Source organism: Erythrolamprus reginae, chromosome 9 (genome assembly GCF_031021105.1).
Source record: "Erythrolamprus reginae isolate rEryReg1 chromosome 9, rEryReg1.hap1, whole genome shotgun sequence".
In the NCBI taxonomy this organism is placed as follows: domain Eukaryota; kingdom Metazoa; phylum Chordata; class Lepidosauria; order Squamata; family Dipsadidae; genus Erythrolamprus; species Erythrolamprus reginae.
In genome coordinates, this window is record NC_091958.1 from 22,588,926 (window position 1) to 22,607,666 (window position 18,741).

Sequence of the window (18,741 nt, forward strand, 5' to 3'; positions counted from 1 at the left end):
TCACCCAACCCTTGAAATCACCTTGTATGCAGACATGTCCAATATCATCATGTTGGCAGCAAACAAGGAAGATAGACCGTAATGGGGTACTTCCCCTGGAAAATCTACTCTGTTCTTTGGTGCTACAGCTTCACAGTATTGATCAGTAAATGGGAATGGAACAAGCTAGCATGAAATAAGCTAATGGAGCTGGGAAATAGATTGCCCCTTCCCTCCCCCCACATATAATCAGATCTTTGGTAAAATGTTAGGAAGAGATTTTGAGAAGAGATGTCATAAAAAGCGAAGGACGGCGCTGGTCCGAAGCGAGCCGAGCGGGCGGCGGCTTGCAGCGAAAGCGCTCGTCCCAGCAACCGAGTCCTGCCGAGGCTCGGCTGCAAGCGGCCAGCGAAGCCGACCGGCTCCGAGGCGAGCGGCCGGAGCTGTGCCCTCCTTCGCCCGCCTCCTTTCCGGCAGGCAGGTGGGGCTGCCCAACTGCGCAGAGCGGCTCCTCCCCTCCAGACACACGCTTCCCCGACACGCGTCTGCGGCTCCACGCGTGCACCGAGGGAAATCCTTTGTGCCTTGCCGCCGAGCTCTCCCACCTGCTCGGCGGCCGCAAGCCTCTCCCTGCCACCGCGCTGCCGAGGGAACCGCCGCCAGGGCTGCTGCCGCGCTGCCGAGCAGATCAGCTGCTGGGCGGCCGAAGAAACCTTCCCTGGGTCTTCCCCGCCGCCCACGCAAAGGGGAAACCCCAATCTTCGCCTCCTCGCTGCTGCGCCGCTGAAAGGACCCTTTCAATTTTTTTCCAATGTAAGACATACCCCGAAAGTAAGACGTAGTGGGGCTTTTGGGGGTAAAAAGAAAGTAAGACACTGTCTTACTTTCGGGGAAACACGGTACCTTGTCTTACAAACTTAATTGGTTCCAAAATGAGGTTCGTAAGGTGAAAAGTTGGTAAGACGAAACATTGTTTCCCATAGGAATCAATGTAAAAGCAAATAATGCGTGCAAACCCACTTTAAGGCTTAAAAAAAAGCGGCAGGCAGACAAAGTGAAGGCTAACTGAGTGGAGACAGACAGCGAGGAGAAGTGAGGAATGGAGGTCCTAACAAAAGCTAACGCCACCCCAAATCTCTCCCAAATCGTTCCCCCAAAAGCTTCGTATCTTGCCCCAAATCTCTCCAAAAATCACTCCCCCAAAAGCTTCATTTCTTGCCCCAAATCTCTCCAAAAACCGCTCTCCCAAAAGCTTCATTTCTTGCCCCAAATCTCTCCAAAAATTGCTCCCCCAAAAGCCTCATTTCTTGCCCCAAATCTCTCCAAAAATCACTCCAACAGCTTCCCATCTTGTCCCAAATCTCTCCAAAAATTGCTCCCCCAAAAGCTTCCTATGCCAGCTAAATCGAGGTTCTAACGAAGGCAAATGGAGTGAAGAAAGGCAGCAAGAAGAAACGAGGCATTTTGAAAGGAGAGGTGAGTTTGGAAGACTTTGGAAGTGATTTGGGGTGGCTTAGGAAGCTTTTGGGGGAGAGATTTTTGGAGAGATTTGGGCAAGATACAAAGCTTTTGGGGGAGCGATTTTTGGAGAGGTTTGGGGCAAGATACAAAGCTTTTGGACTGGCGATTTTAGCAGCGAGATGGGGTGAAGGAAGTGGCAGGCTAGGGGGGATTTTGGCAGCAGGATGGGGCGGCTGCGGGGAGCAGAGGAAGCGGAGGGCTAGAGGGGAAAGTGGCAGGGAAATGGGGCAGCTCCGGCGTTCCCCGCCTCAGGTGCAAGCAAAAGGAGGCGGGAATCTGGTGGTGACAGTCACAAGGCAGGGGAATCCCTTCGGCAGTCAGATAGCTCATGCACAGTAGGAGAGCCCATGGACCCGGGCTCAGGTTTGTAAGACGGAAAGGGTTTTTAAGATGAGGCAAAGAAATCTTAAGCCTCAGGTTCGTATCTTGAAAAGTTCGTATGACGAGGGGTTCGTAAGACGACGTATCACTGCATTATAATTGTGGAATGAATCATATAAACTCATAGAGCTGGAAGGAGCCTTGTCCAATCGCCTGTTCAAGTGGGGGACTTCATACCACAAATGTCTGTCCAATTTTTTTATTCTAGGATCCACGACTCCAGGAGGCAAGCTATTCCATTAATTACCGTATTTTTCAGAATATAAAACGCACAGGAGTGTAAGACACACCTTAATTTGGGGGCAGGGAAAAAATCTGCCTACCAGGTATTCATCTCACTAGCCTCCTTAATCTGGTCAGCTTCAGCACATAATTTTATCTCCTGCTTAGAAATGAGTCTCCTCTTCTTACTTTGTATTTGAGCTTCAGCTTCAGGATCAGCCCTTACAATGAACATCTAGGATTGATTCCTTTTCCTCCTCCTCCTCTTCCTCCTTCTATATCCATCACTGGACACTGGCAATCATGTTGGCGATCCTGTTTTTTCGACAGCCGCACAAAAACGTTCTGCTGAGTTTTGTCCAAAACAGTCCTTCAGATTTTGAAGCCATGATGTTCTTCTTCTGCCTGGACATCGTTTGCCTTCAATCTTTCCCTGGAGGATTAACTGAAGTATGGCATATTTTTCCGGGTGGCGCATCACATGTCCAAAATATTCTAACTTTTGCTTTTTAATGGTTTTGATGACTTCCCTTGGCTTTCCCAGGCAGTGATTCCCTTTAGGATCCCAGGTGACCCTACCTAGACCAGGAGGCTCTTTGCACGGTCAATCATTTATTTATTTATTCAATTTTTCGATTTATTTATTTATTCGATTTTTCGATTTATTTATTTATTCGATTTTTATGCCGCCCTTCTCCTTAGACTCAGGGCGGCTTACAACATGTTAGCAAGAGCACTTTTTAACAGAGCCAGAATATTGTCCCCAACAATCTGGGTCCTCATTTTACCCACCTCGGAAGGATGGCTCAGGGCCAGACTACTTATGGGACTGCCTTTTATCTCATACTTCGCAGCGACCAATAAGGGCCCACAGGGTTGGCCTTCTCCGGGTCCCGTCTGCCAAACAATGTCGGCTGGCGGAGCCATGGGGGAAGGGCCTTCTCTGTGCCAGCTCCGACCCCTTGGAATCAACTTTCTCCAGAGATCGGTACTATTTTTTCATTTATTTATTGGACTTGTATGCCACCCCTCTCTGAGGACTCGGGGCAGCTTACAACATATAATAAACAATATACAATATCTTAGATCCAATTAATTAAATTAAAAGTCTAAAACGCCCAAGAAACCGTAAAAAACAGTCATTCCATTCTCTCGGCATTCTCTCAATACATTCATTGGCCAGGGGGCAAGAATCTAATAGCGCCAAGCCTGGCGGCATAAATTAATCTTAAGACTCTTACGGAAGGCGAGGAGGGTGGGGGCAGTACAAATCTCTGGGGGGGGGGAGCAGATTCCAGAGGGCTGGGGCCCCCAGAGAGAAGGCTCTCCCCCTAGCTCCCGCCAAACGACATTGTCTAGTTGGCAGGACCTGGAGAAGGCGGACACTGTGGGATCTAATTGGTCACTGGGATTCGTGCAGCAGAAGGCAGTCCCGTAGATATTCTGGTCCCATGCTATGTAGGGCTTTATAGGTCATAACCAACACTTTGAATTGCATCCGGATACCAATTGACAGTCACTGGGGAGTGTTGGAGAGATATGTGCATGTCTGGGTAAGCCCATGACTGCTCGCGCGGCTGCATTCTGCACAATTTGCAGTTTCTGGACATTCTTCAAAGGTAGCCCCATGTAGAGAGCATTGCAGTAGTCGGAAGGGAAAGGGGGGACATGATCGAAACATTTAAATATGTTTTTTTTTTCCAATTTTTTTTTATTATTTTTTTCATAAAAACAGACAAATACATACAAACAATAAACATAAAGTGGGGGTATATTTCCCCCGCTTCTTTTGAAAGTATACATTCAAATATAGAAAAAGAATACATAATTAAATATATGTTAACTATTATAGTAAAAAAAGTTAATAAATTTGAGTTAAAGTTTTACAAATCTTGATGTAAGTGTTAAGTAGGGTTAGTATAACATAATTACCAAAAAATACCTTTAATATAATCTTAATTACTATAGTAAAATAGTGTGAAACCTTCAATTCAAACAATAAAGCTAAATTCAACTATTATGCATCTTGGTATATTGCTTATACTTATACATACATACACTACTATATCATAATCGTCAAAAAGTCCTTTTAAACTAATATTAATATTATTATCACCTAGGTAAAAACTAATACAAAGAAAAACAACTAAAGATATATCTTATTTTTTCTTATCTATCCATTTATAGACATTGTTCCATGTTTCATAAAATTTAGTATCCTCTTGATCGTTTAATCTTCTTGTCATCATATCCATTTCAGCGCAATCTAATATTTTAGCTATGACCTCTTCTTCCTTGGGGATTTCCTCCCCTTTCCAATTTTGCGCATATATTATTCTAGCCGCAGTTAATATGTGTATAATTAAATAAAAGATTTCTTTCTTATAGGTCTGATTTGTAACACCTAGTAAATAAAATTCCGGGGTATTATCTATATCTTGCTTTATTATTTCTTTTAATATTTTTTCAATCATTTTCCAATATATTTTTGCTTTACCACATGTCCACCATTGATGATAGTAGGTTCCTATATCCTTCTTACATTTCCAGCATATTGGGGATGTTTTAGGAAACATTTTTGCTATCCTATTTGGTGGGAGGTGCCATCTATAAAACATTTTGATTTGATTTTCTTTTAGGGAAACTGATTTAGTCATTTTCCAGTTGTTAATCCATACTTTCTCCCATGTGTCTATATCTATTTCCTTGCCAATATTTCTACACCATCTTATCATAGTATCTTTTAAAGTCAACTCTATATTTTTATGAGCGATAAGTAGTTTATATATTTTCCCTATCATTTTTGTTGAATTAGTGGTAATTAAAGTAGTTAAAGGATTTTTACTTTTATTAAAAATGTAAAGAGTTTTATCCTTCTGATATCTAGATCGGATCTGGGCGTAGTGCCACCAATCTATTATTATCCCTTCTTCTTGTAATTCAATTCTAGATTTAAGCTTCATCTGATCATTTAATAGTTCTTTGTATCTATAAGTTATTTTCTTATCCTTTATAGACTTTGGATGTATTATTGCTTCTAAAGGAGCTAGCCAGTCTGGGATACTTAAAAAATGATTTTTCTTTATGTCTTTCCATACTTCTAATAAGTATTTCCTCAACGTATGCCTTTTAAAATATGAATGGTTTTTGTCCTTATCATACCATAAAAATGCGTGCCATCCAAGCATTAAATCATGTCCTTCTAGGTCAAGTATTCTTTTGTTATCTAAAGTTATCCAATCTCTAAGCCATGTTAATGCAGCGGCCTGATAATATAGTTTCCAATTTGGAAGGCCAAATCCGCCTCTTTCTTTAATATCTTCTAAACAATTCATTTTTATCCTTGCTTTTTTACCTTGCCATATAAATTTTTTAACTAAGTTTGTTAAAGTTTTTAAAAAGATACCCCCTGGGTTTATTGGTATTGTCTGAAAAAGAAATAAGACCTTGGGTAAAATGTTCATCTTGATTGTTGCAATTCTTCCTAAGAAAGATATTTTCAAATTATTCCACATTGCTAAGTCATTTTTAATTTCTGCTAGTAATTTCATATAATTATCATTTTTTAATGTTATTGTTTTCGCTGTTAAATTTATTCCTAAATATTTTACCTTTTTTACAATCTTTATTCCAGAAATACTTTCTAATTTCGTTTCTAGTGTTTTATTCATGTTTTTAGTCAAGTAATGTGTTTTACTTTTGTTTATCTTTAAACCTGCTACGTTTCCATATTGTTCAATGGTTTGTAGTAAGGTAGGAACTGTTGTAATCGGCTCTTCAATTATAAACATTAGATCGTCTGCAAAGGCCTGGAGTTTGTAGGTTTCATCTCCTACGGTTAAACCTTTTATTTTGGGGTCCGCTCTTATTTTAATTAATAAGGTTTCAAGGGTCATAATAAATAGCAATGGTGATATAGGACATCCTTGGCGAACTCCCTTATTTATGTCAAGTATTGGTAATTGACTGTTATTCAATATTATATTCATTGTTTGTTTTGAATATATGGTATCTATTAGGTTAACAAATTTTGGGCCAAATCTCATTTTATTTAATTGCATTTTTATAAATATCCAATTAACGTTGTCGAAGGCTTTTTGAGCATCCAAAAACATTAAAGATGCCGTCTTGTCTGGGTGTTGTTCATAGTACTCTAGTATATTTATTACAGTTCTAATATTGTTTTTAATTTGTCTCCCTGGAAGAAACCCATTTTGGTCTTGGTGTATTATTCCATTTATAACTCTTTTGAGTCTCTCTGCATAAATGGCAATAAAAATCTTATAATCTACATTTAATAGTGATATAGGCCTATAGTTTTTAATCTTTTCTGGTTCTGTACCCTGTTTATGTATTAAGGTTGTCAATGATTCTGACCAAGATTTGGGAATTTTTCCCTCCAGTCTACATAAATTAAAAGTTTCTAACATATGGTTTCTTATTATTTCGTTGTCTATCTTGTACCATTCTGCAGGTATGGCATCTGGGCCTGTAGCCTTGTTGCTTTTCTGTTTTTTAATTGTTGTTAAGAGTTCCTCCATTGTTATTGGTCCGTCCATGGTGGCCTGTTGATCTTCTGTTATTTGTGGTAAATTTGAAGCCTCTAAATAGTTAAAAACTTCATCTTCGATAACATGATCTTTAGCATATAATTCTTTATAAAAATTATAAACAATGTCTGCCTTACCTTCTGTGTCATATTTTATTTTACCATCTTTATCTTCTAATTTTTGGATTAATTTTGATTGACTCTGTTTTCTAAGTTTATACGCTAGCCATCTGCCAGGTTTATTTGCATGTTCAAAATAATGTTGCTTTGCTCTTTTGATCTTTTCAGTTAGTTGGTTTTGTTCTATAACTCTAATTTTATGTTTAATTACGTTTATTTCTGTCTTTAGATCTCTGTTCTTAGTATGTTGCTGCGATAAGGATTCTAATTGTTTTAGTTCATTTGTTAATTGTGAGTACTCTAATTTCTTTTCCTTATTGTGTTTTGCTGTGTAAGATATTGTTAAACCTCTTATATACGCTTTAGCTGTATCCCATAAGTTCTGTGGAGTAGTGTCTGATGTTTTATTAATTTCAAAAAATATTTTTAATTCCTTTTCAATCCAATCCTTATATTTCTTATCATTTAATATATACCTATTCATCCGCCAGTTGTTCTGTTTATTGTTCATCGTCATATAGACCACTATTGGGTTATGATCAGCCCATGTATTAACGTCTATCTCGACCTCTCTTATTTGTTCTGCCACCGTTTTTGGTGCCCATAACATGTCAATTCTCGTCCAAATTTTGTGAGGATTGGAGTAAAAGGTAAATTGCCTTTTGTGAGGGTGTCTTTCCCTCCAAATGTCGCTTAGTAGTAATTCCGCTTTCATTTTTTGAAAAGCACTAGGTAACAAATTTCTTCTTGTTTTTTTACCTTTTCCCCTTTTTTTATTACCTCCCCCTCCTGAGTGGTCTAGTTGTCTATTCGCGATAGCATTGAAATCACCTATTATCAATACATTGTCAATAGCTAAATCTATTATTGTTTGGTGTAAATTTTTATAAAATGTCATTTGGTCTTCATTGGGAGCATAAATAGAAACAACCACTAGAGGTCTAGGTTCGATATCTACTTGTACAATCAATATCCTACCCTCTTTATCCTTATATATTTGTTTGGAATTTATAGAATTCTTGACATACATCACTACACCTCTTTTTTTTTGGTCTGCTAATGCAGCATACATTTTTCCAATTTTGGGATTCAACAGTAATTTTTGATTATCTTTTTTAATATGAACTTCTTGTAGTATTGCAATCTGAGCATTTTGGTTTCTAATTTTAGAAAAAATTTGCTTCCTTTTTCTTGGTTCATTAAGTCCATTAACATTTACGGAAAAGATTTTTAGGTCTTTATTCGTTGTCATTTAATGGGTTTTTTGGTTTCTCGCTGAGGTTGAACTCTTCTCGCACCTTGATCCTGCTCTATTACTTGAGCAGTTGCCCCCAGGTTTTCTTCTTGCTGAGTTGGTGATTTTTCCCCTGGTTGCTGTTGAACTAGTTGTAGTTGAACCACTTGTTGCTTACTTGCGTAGTCGGAGTGGCCCAAACCACTCTGTTCAAGAAAGTACATGGCTTGATCTACATTTTCCAGTTTGTACCTTGTAGAACGCCATGTCAGAGAAAGTCCTTGTGGAATAAGCCAACGGTAGGTAATGTTTTCTTTGATCAAAATTTTTGTTAGAAAGTGATAATCTCTTCTGTTTTCTCTGACACTTCTTGGAACTTGCTTTAGTATCTTTATTTCTACTCCATGGCGTTGGGGCGGGGAGTTTCTTGAATAGTGAAGTATCTCATCTCGCAACGCCTTTCTTGTAAATTTAATATGTATCTCTCTTGGAAGGTTGTGCCGACGGATATAGCTATTCGAGATTCTGTAAACTTCATCGATTTCTCTCTGTAAAGCTATGGGGTCCTCTTGAAGTATAGCTCCAATGATTTCCGCCATAGTCACTTTTAAGTCTTCATCTTTTTCCTCTTTTATATTCTGAAATCGAAGTCCGTACGAAGCTCGTTGCATCTCCAGTTGGATAATAGATTCATCATATCTTTTGTATCTCTCATTGGCTCTCCCTTCAAGATATTCCATTCTTTTCTCATTTTTATCAGATTGTTCTTCAACTTTTTTAACTCAGTCATCACTTTCTTGAAGTGTTTGTTGGATCTGCTTTATCTGGTCTTTCATCTCACCCATATCAGCTTTCATTTGGGCCATCTCCACTTTAAATTCTGCCAAGTCAGCTTTTATAGCTTCTCTTTGTTGTGTTGCCTCCTCCTTTATGGCTTCTCTTTGTTGTGTTGCCTCCTCCTTTATGGCCTCTCTTTGTTGAGTAGCATCTTCTTGTGATTTGACCATGAAGTCCTTCAAAGTATTCAAAGTCTCATGTATAGTTGCAAGATTGGACTGCATTGTTTTGTCTTTGTCTTTGTCTTTAGTAGACATGGTTAACACTTGATGCGAAGGAGAAGAGTGCGGTGAGACTTGTGGAGATAGAGTAGTTGGTGTAGTTTGTTTTTTGGTTGTTTTAACAAGGGTTGAGGTGTGGGACATTATCAAATTAAAATCCACTATTTCAAATTTTAAGGTTAGTTTCAATTTTATATGTAGTGAAAAGGAAAAGAAATTACTATAAATTCCAAATCTGTTCAATATATTTTGTTTCCCTTATAATATGACTATGCCAATTCAATAACAATTCAATTAGTAACAGAATTCAAAAGAAAAGAAAAGAGAAGAAAGAAAAGGAGGAAAAAAAAATATTATTATTTAGTGCCACAGAACTGAAAAACAGGTGCCTTTTCAAGTACAAGGGAGACAAAAAGTAGAAAGAAAAAAAGGAAAGAATGTCAACTGTATATAAGAAACAGAAAAAAAAGGAATTGGAAAGGAAACTTTAGGAGGAGAGAAGAAAAAAAGGAAGGGGAAAAAAATGAAGTAAAAAGAGTTGTTCAAAAAGAGAAAAGGAAGGGGGGTAGTATTTTAATTCAACTATTTAGAATAGAGCAGGAACCCAAGGTTTTTAACAATGCATATAGTTCAAATCAAGCTTCTTCTAGTAATAAAATATCCAAAAATAGGGAAGAAAGTCAAAGAGAATTCAGGGGAAAAAAAAGAAACAGATAGTTATTCAAAGACACAATAACAGTATTGTATACTTAAGTTCTTCTTATAAATCCTGTAGTTTGCTAGGAAGTGAAGATGAAAATCCAAATCTCAAAGGATAAAGTTGTATTTAATGTCAATTCAAAGTTCAAAGAGTAAAACGAATCCAAAGCTTGCTTGCGTTCAAAATGAAGTCAGTTTATTTTCCAAGTTCAAGACAGGAACAAAGAACAAAGAAACAGATCCCAAGATGGAGTCAAGTTAATTTCGGTGCAGCAGGCAGATGTTAAACCAAAGAGTTCTCAGCAAATAATCCAAAAGGTGTCAGCAAATAATCCAAAAGGCTCAGCAAGTATTCCAAATAGGTTAATCCAACAATAAGTAATCCAAAAAAGAAGTAATTTCAATCTCCTCTAGATTCCATAACTCATAGTTATTAAATTATTTCATATTGTAAAAAAGAGCAGCAGAAGAAAAAAAAGGCAGCAAGACTGTATTCCTCCGCTTCAAAAATTAAGTCCAGAACATTATGATTTTAAAAATCTATCAGGAACAAATTCTGATCCTCATTAGGAATTTCCTTTAGCAGTTAAATAGTCATATCAAGTTTAAACTATTTTGTTAAACCATAAAGTCAAAAAGTTATTTTATAGGTTCCAAAGTTCACGTTAAGATGAAAAAGTAAAAGTGAAAAAAAGAATTAGATCCGGCTGTTATTTGCGGATGGGTTTAAACAAGGAAAAACTTTCACTTTCGCCCTAGAAAAAAAAAATTTTACTTGGAACTTTTACGATCTCTGGCTTTAAACACGAAACACAAGGAGATTTTTACCTTAGGTCCTTTCTCTGCTATATTCTTTTTCAATGTAAATGTAGATATTTATACTTTCTCTTCTTTGATTTTGTTCTTCCCGCTGAGTGAGGGGAGAAAGCGCTGGCCGGTCCTCCTAGTCGAGGAGGAGCGGTTCTCCTGTCTCCGAAGCTGCGGGACGAACCGCTGCCTCCGGAGTCCTGGCGATGGGTCCTCGGGCAGAGGAGAGCCCCCTGTTCATGGATCGGGCCATCCGGGCCCGATCCGATCGCAAATGCGACCTTCGGAGGGGGTAGAAAGGATTCGCCTGGCAGAGCCCTGCCAGACACGTCCCGCCGCGATCTCCACCAAACCGGAAGCCCGAAACATTTAAATATGTTAACGGGCTAAATAAGGTTCACGGGAGAAGTGTTTTTAATAGGAAAGTGAACACAAGAACAAAGGGGCACAATCTGAGGTTAGTTGGGGGAAAGATCAGAAGCAACGTGAGAAAATATTATTTTACTGAAAGAGTAGTAGATGCTTGGAACAAACTTCCAGCAGACGTGGTTGGTACATCCATAGTAACTGAATTTAAACATGCCTGGGATAAACATAGATCAATCTTAAGATAAAATACAAAAAATAGTATAAGGGCAGACTAGATGCACCATGAGGTCTTTTTCTGCCATCAATCTTCTATGCTTCTATGTTTCGACTATGCACACCCTATTGGTCTTCCAGAAAGCCCTGAAGACCTGGTTTTTCTGGCAGGCTTGGAATTAGGAATGAGTGAGTGTATGCATGGTTTTTAGTGTTTTTGTGTATTTTATATTACGGTACTTATTGTTTTTAATGATTGTCATATTTTTACATTGTTTTTAGTAGCTGTGATTATTGTTAGCCGCCCAAAGTCCTCTTAGAATGGAGCGGCAAATAAATATCATAAATAGATAGATAGATAGATAGATAGATAGATAGATAGATAGATAGATAGATAGATAGATAGATAGATAGATAGGATTGACTAATTAGATCTCCAAGAAACTCACAAGAGCTTTCCCCAATGGCACAATTCAAAACCAGAACTAAAAATAAGAATTCGGAGGGGATGCTTCTTGGGGGTTGTAGTCTAGTGTGAGTGGCTTGTCGGATGCTATGTATTTGTATCTGGAAGAAAAGTGGAATAACCAAAAAACCAAAAGAAAAAGAAGAAGAAGAATTACATAATGTTCAAGCCCAGACAAAGAGTAAACACGAAAGTAACATAATACTTGGAACCAGGCAATCTAAGACTCTCCAGAGATTTTGGAACAACAATTCTCATTCTCTAGCTATTAGCTATTGCTGGCAGCGAGTCCTGGCATCCGCCAATCATTTACAAGGTTCAATTTTGTGCCACGGATGACAGAAAAGGAGTAAGGGAATGCTTTTGAAAGAAGAGCATCCGATGATTAGATGAACTAATGGAAAAAGGAGATAAAGCAAAAGAATATCTCCAACTTAGCAACATAGAATAGGCGTTGATTGCTCACCTGAACGCCTCTTCTCGTACGGTGAGTGGGTACAGCAGTCACGTGGGTTGCTCCTGTCCAATCCGATGGGACTGAGCCTAGTATTAAAAAAGCCTGCTGGATCCGCCCCTTCCCCAGAATTCGCGAATCCGTAGACTAGGCTCAGATGTGAAGGCTCAATAATGTTCAACTCTCATGTGTTAGAAGAAAGGTAGGAATAGAAGACATAGAAGACCACATAAAAGGGAGGGAAGTGACTGCTGTACCCACTCACCGTACGAGAAGAGGCGTTCAGGTAAGCAATCAACGCCTATTCTCCGTACTGAAGGAGTGGGCCCAGCAGTCACGTGGGACATACCCAATAGATAGGTCCCTAGGGTGGGATTAGATTGCTATCGTGAGAGATAACGGATTGGAGTACTCTTCTGCCGAAGGCAGCGTTCGCTGAGGCGTAAGAATCGATTTTGTAGTGCCTTCTGAAGGAATTTGGCGAGACCCAAGTGGCTGCTTTGCAGACTTCTTCCAACGGGGCTTGAGTCGCCCAAGCGGCAGATGTGGCAGCACTTCTGGTGGAGTGCGCTGTAATATTCTTTGGAATGGAAAGGGAGGCTGTCTCATAGGCCTTAGAGATGGTCCCTCTGATCCAACGGCCTATTACTGATGAGGACACTTTGGATCCCATGGATCTGGGATGATAGGCCACGAAGAGTGCCTCAGACCTCCGAATGGGTCCTGTGCGTTGAATATAAATTTTTAGCCCTCTAGTAAGATCCAGAGTGTGCCATCTAATTGCCAGGGGGTGCTCCCGTTGGAGACAAAAAGAAGGTAAGACAATATCCTGGGATCTGTGGAACATGGAACTGACCTTGGGTAGAAAGGTGGGGTCCAGTCGCAGAACCACCTTGTCCTGATGGAACTGACAGAGGTCCTGGCTGATAGAGAGCGCTGCCAACTCAGATATGCGTCGGGCGGATGTAATCGCCACCAGGAATGCTACCTTAAAGGATACGTACCTGAGGGACGCAGATTTCAGGGGTTCATAGGGTGCCTAAGTAAGGGAATGGAGAACCCGTGGCAAGTCCCAAGAAGGATATCTGTGGACCTTAGAAGGCCTGAGGTTGGCCACTCCTCTGAGAAATTCTTGGATTTCCGGAAGGGAGCGGAGAGGCTGCCTGCGAGGCCCCGCCAAGACAGAAGAGATAGCTGCCAGGTGGCGACGGATGGTGCTGGTAGAGAGGCCTTGGTGGAAACCTTTCATGAGGAAGGAGATTATCCTGTGAATGGGAAGACACAGGGGAGATAAGCCCTCCTGCGAGCACCACTGATGGAATTTGGACCAGGTATGGTTGTATATCCAGTTGGTAGACCCTCTTCTAGACTTCAGGATGATTTCCACTGTGTCCGGGTCGTACCCTCGCAGGTCTAGGTCTCTCCGGATAATAGCCAGGCGGTGAGGTGGAACCACTCCGGGTCTGGATGAAAGGAGGCCCCCTGCCGCAACATATCCTCCGAAACGGGGAGTCGCCAGGGGTCCTGGACGGACAGCTGTTGGAGGTCCGTGAACCAGGGCCGGCGAGGCCAGTGGGGGGCGATCAGGATTACTCGAGCCCTCTCTAGGATGATCTTGTGGACCACGTCTGGGAGAATTGGAATTGGAGGGAAGGCATACAGAAGACCTGGAGGCCAAGGGATCCTGAGAGCATTGATTGCCTCTGCTCCCGGGGATGGAAACCTGGAGATGAAGCGAGGGAGCTGGGCATTGGCTTCGGTCGCAAACAGATCCAGCACTGGATGGCCGAACCTGAGGCAGATTTGGTGGAACAGTGCCTGATGGAGATTCCACTCTCCTGGATCTATGGTCGCTCGAGAGAGCCAGTCCGCTTGGACGTTGAGGCTCCCCGAGATGTGATCGGCTAGAAGCGACTGGAGATGTTTCTCCGCCCAAAGGCCTAACTTTAGGGCCTCCCTCATGAGGGCCTTGGATCTTGTGCCTCCCTGTCTGCAAATGTGGCTTTTTGTGGCTATGTTGTCGGTAAAAATCAGAACATGCTGGTTGGAGATGTGAGGTTTGAACTGTTTTAGAGCTAGGGACACAGCTCTTAATTCTAGCCAATTGATGGGCCTGGAGGCTTCCTCCGTGCCCTGGGCTATTAGACCCTGGGCATGGGCTCCCCAGCCCGATAGGCTGGCATCTGTGGTGACAACAAACTGGTCTGGGCACCTGAAGGGAGATCCCTTGTCTAGGGCTGGAGAAGTCCACCACTTGAGGGATCTGCGAACTGCCGGTGGAATGGCGATGCGACGAGTCGAGTTGCTATGCCCCGATCTCTGGAATGGTAACAGAAGCCACTGTAGTTCCCTGGCGTGAAGACGAGCCCAGGGGACAATGCCAATACACGACACCATCTTTCACAGTAGGGAAGATAGGGTGACAATGGAGGCAGATTGTTGGGATAGAATACGAGAAATGAGATCCAACATGCTGTGTTTTCTCTCAGAAGAGAGGAAAACCTGGGATATCTCAGAATTAATGATAGTTCCCAGATGTAGAATGGAAGTAGATGGCTTAAGGTGGCTCTTTTTGAAATTTATGGAGAAACCATGGTTCTGTAGGACCGCCATGGTGGAAGAGAGATCTGCAGCCACTCCATTTTTAGAATTTCCATGAATTAAAATGTCATCTAAATAACATAAAATATGAATGGGCGTGGCCCGGATATGTGCCGCCAGGGATCCCAAGAGCTTGGTAAAGACTCTGGGAGCCGAGGAGAGCCCAAATGGCATAGCCCTATACTGAAAATGCCTGCCCTGGAAGGCAAAACGTAGAAATTTTCTATGGCCTTTGGCAATGGGGATGTGGAGGTAAGCTTCCGTAAGGTCCAGGGAGACCATAAAATCCCCAGGATGCAGGGTGGCTAAGATGGAAGATAAGGAATGCATTTTAAATTTCCTATATTTAATGAATTGGTTCAAATTCTTTAGGTCTAAGATGGCTCTCCAGCCTCCAGAGGTCTTAGGAACCATGAAGAGGATGGAGTAGAAGCCCAAGCCTCTCTGGAGAGAGGGGACCGGTTGGATAGCTTTAATAGCCAACAAGTGGGAAATAGCTTCCTCCATTCGGATACGAGATGGAGAGGAGCTGGGAGAGGGGCAAGAAATAAAACGCTTAGGGGAGGAGAAATAAACTCTAAACGGAGACCCCTCTCCACAGTATCAATGACCCAGGGGTCCTTACAAGAACGGTGCCAGGAGGTGGAAAACCAGGCCAGGCGACCGCCTATGGGAAAAGAGGAAGACTCACCATCTGGGTTTTTTGGAAGCCCTGGTAGAGGAGGATCCTCTCTGGTAGCGGGAACCTCTGCCCCTGGTGTTTCTAGATTGGGATCGAAACCGAGGGGAATACTGACCTGGATTCCTTTGAAAGGCGAAACCCTGATCCTGTTGACGACCTGTGCGCCGAAAGGACTGCGGTTTAGGGGCCTTCTTGGTGGTAGGTCCTAAGACCTTTTTCTTGTCCGTGGTCTCCGTGAGGAGAGGGTCCAGAAGGTCTCCGAAGAGGAGATTGCGTTTCAGAGGACCCATGGCTAACTGCCACTTCTGCCTTACTCCCGCCTGCCAAGGGCAGAGCCATAGAAGTCTTCTGGCCGTTGTGGAGGTCGCTACTGACCTGGCTGCAAATCTGGAAGATTGGAGAGTAGCATCCGCTACGTATTGGGCAGCTGCGAAGATTTTGTTGAAATCTTGTTGGCCTCGTAGATCATCTGGAGGTAGATGTTGTTGGAGCTGATGAAGCCACAAGAGCATAGCTCTGGAGAAGAAAGATGCTGCTGCAGCACTTTTAATGGCCCATGAGTCTGCGAAGAAACCTCTCTTGAGCATTTGCTCAAGACGCTTGTCTTCTGGACGGAGGACCTCCTCTGCTTCGCCAGGCATGGCAGCAGCCGAGTGGAGAGTCTTCACCGGTTCATCTGGCCTGGGACAGGCTAGGAGCTCCTCATAAGAGGGAGAGAGCTTGTAGAGCTTCCTGTCCTTGGAAGTGGGAGTGAAGCCAGAGGTTGGATGGTCCCACTGTTTGAGCAAGGCGTCCTTAAACAATTTGGGCATAGGAATTACCTCATTGTCTTCCTGTTCTCTCATGAAATAAGGAAGATTTTTCTCCGGAGGATCTGTGGAAGGAGTAGCCTGCTTTTCTTGCCCGGCTAGCCCCGTGGATACTCTTGCTTTGAGAAGGAGAGATTTGAAGAGTTGAGATGGAAAGATGGCAGCTGGGGCTGGAATCTTAATTTGAGATTCCTCATCTTCCGACAGACGCTGAAAGGGGTCATCATCCTCTTCTGCTTCCACGTCCTCATTCTCTTCCTGAGAAGAATCTGAGTCCTCCATGACTGGGGCTTTGTAGGAAGGAGAAGAACTCACGGGACGGGAGGAGCGTGGAGGGGGATGAGACAGAGAAGGAACATTGATGGCCGAGAGTTTAGCATCAATGGTTTTAGTCAAAACAGACAAGATAGACTGAAACTCCGGAGGCAAGGAAGAAATATCAGCCGGAAAGTTAGAAGGATCCCTGAAGGCCTGAGAAGGTTCTGGCTGGGAGGAATCTTCAGTAATATCTGGCTCCTCTGGACCTAAGCCCCATAGATTAGGTTGGGGTGGATTTAGGTTTGGCTCATCCAGGGATAGCACAGGAACCCCAGAGAGAGGCAGGTTAGAGGCCTCCGGGGGGGTTGGATTCACATGCACTTGGGCCTGCACCTTTAAACGTTTGGCTGATTTATCATGTATTTTTTGCAGGGCTAGGTCCCTTCTCTTCTCAGCCCTGGTGGACTTGGCCAAGGAATGGGCTCCTGAAGAAGAGGAGGAAGAGGCCTGGGGGATATTAGTAGATTCATCACCAGTAGGCCTAACCTCTCTGGGACCTTTGGTAGTGCCTCTCTTGGGAAAAGAAGCCATAGTCTGAACAAATTACAGAAGACAAGGCTTGAGCCAAAGAAAATAGGGGGGAGAAGAATTTAATAGCTTTCCCAAGAGGAGAGGTGACCCTGCTCCTAGGCCCAGGAGCGGCTGCGACTTAGGGGCAATCCGGACGGAACCAAGAGTTCGTGTCCCTAAATGCAGCGTGGCAGGCCTCACTAAACTTAACTTAAGTAAACCAAGGCACACTGGTTGGAGGCCACTTCCATGGAGAATGGACCTGAGGAAACTCACAACTACTCCAGGGTCAAGTGGCGGACTGGAAGCACTGATGGATGACCAAGCAGGGCAAACCGAAAGTGCGAAGTTACTGGGCGCGAGGGCCTTCGCGCCAAAAAACCCGCTCCGTTTTTTTGCAATCGGAGGGAACTAAGTCCGGGAGACAAACGAGTCCCACACCGCAGGAGGTAAATAGCCCTTTAATCCTTACATAAAGAATGGCTTGCCCGGCAGGACCTCCAGGCCGAGAGGAATAAGATAAAATTCCAGGCCGGCCGCAGCGACAGCACGGAGGGAAAAAAAGCCGCGAATGGCTGCGCCGCCCACTTCTCCCCCAAACTCGAAGCCCGATACGGCTGAGTAGATTTCACTGCCGGCAAGCTTTAGTAATAAAATAATCTTACTGTTTTAGAGAGAAAGGATCGAAGGGAAGGTGTTTTGAGAGGAACGAGCGTTCACGCGACCCGCTGGATGCGGGGACTGAGCGAATTCTGGGGAAGGGGCGGATCCAGCAGGCTTTTTTAATACTAGGCTCAGTCCCATCGGATTGGACAGGAGCAACCCACGTGACTGCTGGACCCACTCCTTCAGTACGGAGAAACAGGAAAGACATGAGGCTTCGAAGTATTTTTTTCTTTTAGTTTTTTGTTTGTTGGTGGAATATTTGGTTGTGTAACAATCCCCCCGCCTCCCCAGCTGTACAGTATTCTTGGGTGACAATCTTTATCATCCTTTCCAAACTAAAATCATTTTAAGGAATGTGGAATCCTTGGTGCTCTCTACGCTTGGTTGTTTGCAGAAGTTTCTTTACCCAACTGTGTAACATCTTTTGTTCTTAGGAACTTTGTTTGCTTATATACTGCTCAAAAAAAATAAAGGGAACACTTAAACAACAGAATATAACTCCAAGTAAATCAAATTTCTGTGAAATCAAACTGTCCACTTAGGAAGCAACACTGATTGACAATCAATTTCACATGCTGTTGCGCACATTCAACTTTGAGAATGTTTCATTCATTCAGATCTAGGATGTGTTTTTTGAGTGTTCCCTTTATTTTTTTTTTGAGCAGTGTATAACTCCCATTGAGCTTCCTGCATTCAGAAGACCTGACCATCATTGCTTGCTTGCTTGTTTATTTATTATATTTCTACGCCACCCTATTAATAATAATAATAATAATAATAATAATAATAATAATAATAATTTATTAGATTTGTATGCCGCCCCTCTCCGAGGACTATTCCTCAGACTCAGGGTGGCTCACAACAAAAGTGAATACATAACATATAAAAATCTAAAATTACAACATACTAAAAACCCCATTTCTTAAAAAACCCGATCACTCACATTCAGTCAAACCTATACATTCATTTACCGGCTGGGGCAAGGTGATGGACTTAATGGCCCAAAGACTACCGGCAGAGATAGGTCTTTAAACTCTTGCAGAAGGCGGGAAGGGTGGGGGCAGTATGAATCTCTGGAGGGAG

The 18,741-nt window shown here is 42.4% G+C and overlaps 1 protein-coding gene across 1 annotated transcript in view; it reads right to left on the reverse strand.

Annotated features, from left to right (window-relative positions):
* The window catches only part of SLC12A4 (solute carrier family 12 member 4), a 109,641-nt gene that overhangs the window by 62,260 nt on the left and 28,640 nt on the right, over window positions 1–18,741 (reverse strand). The gene's annotated exons all lie outside the window — the stretch shown is intronic.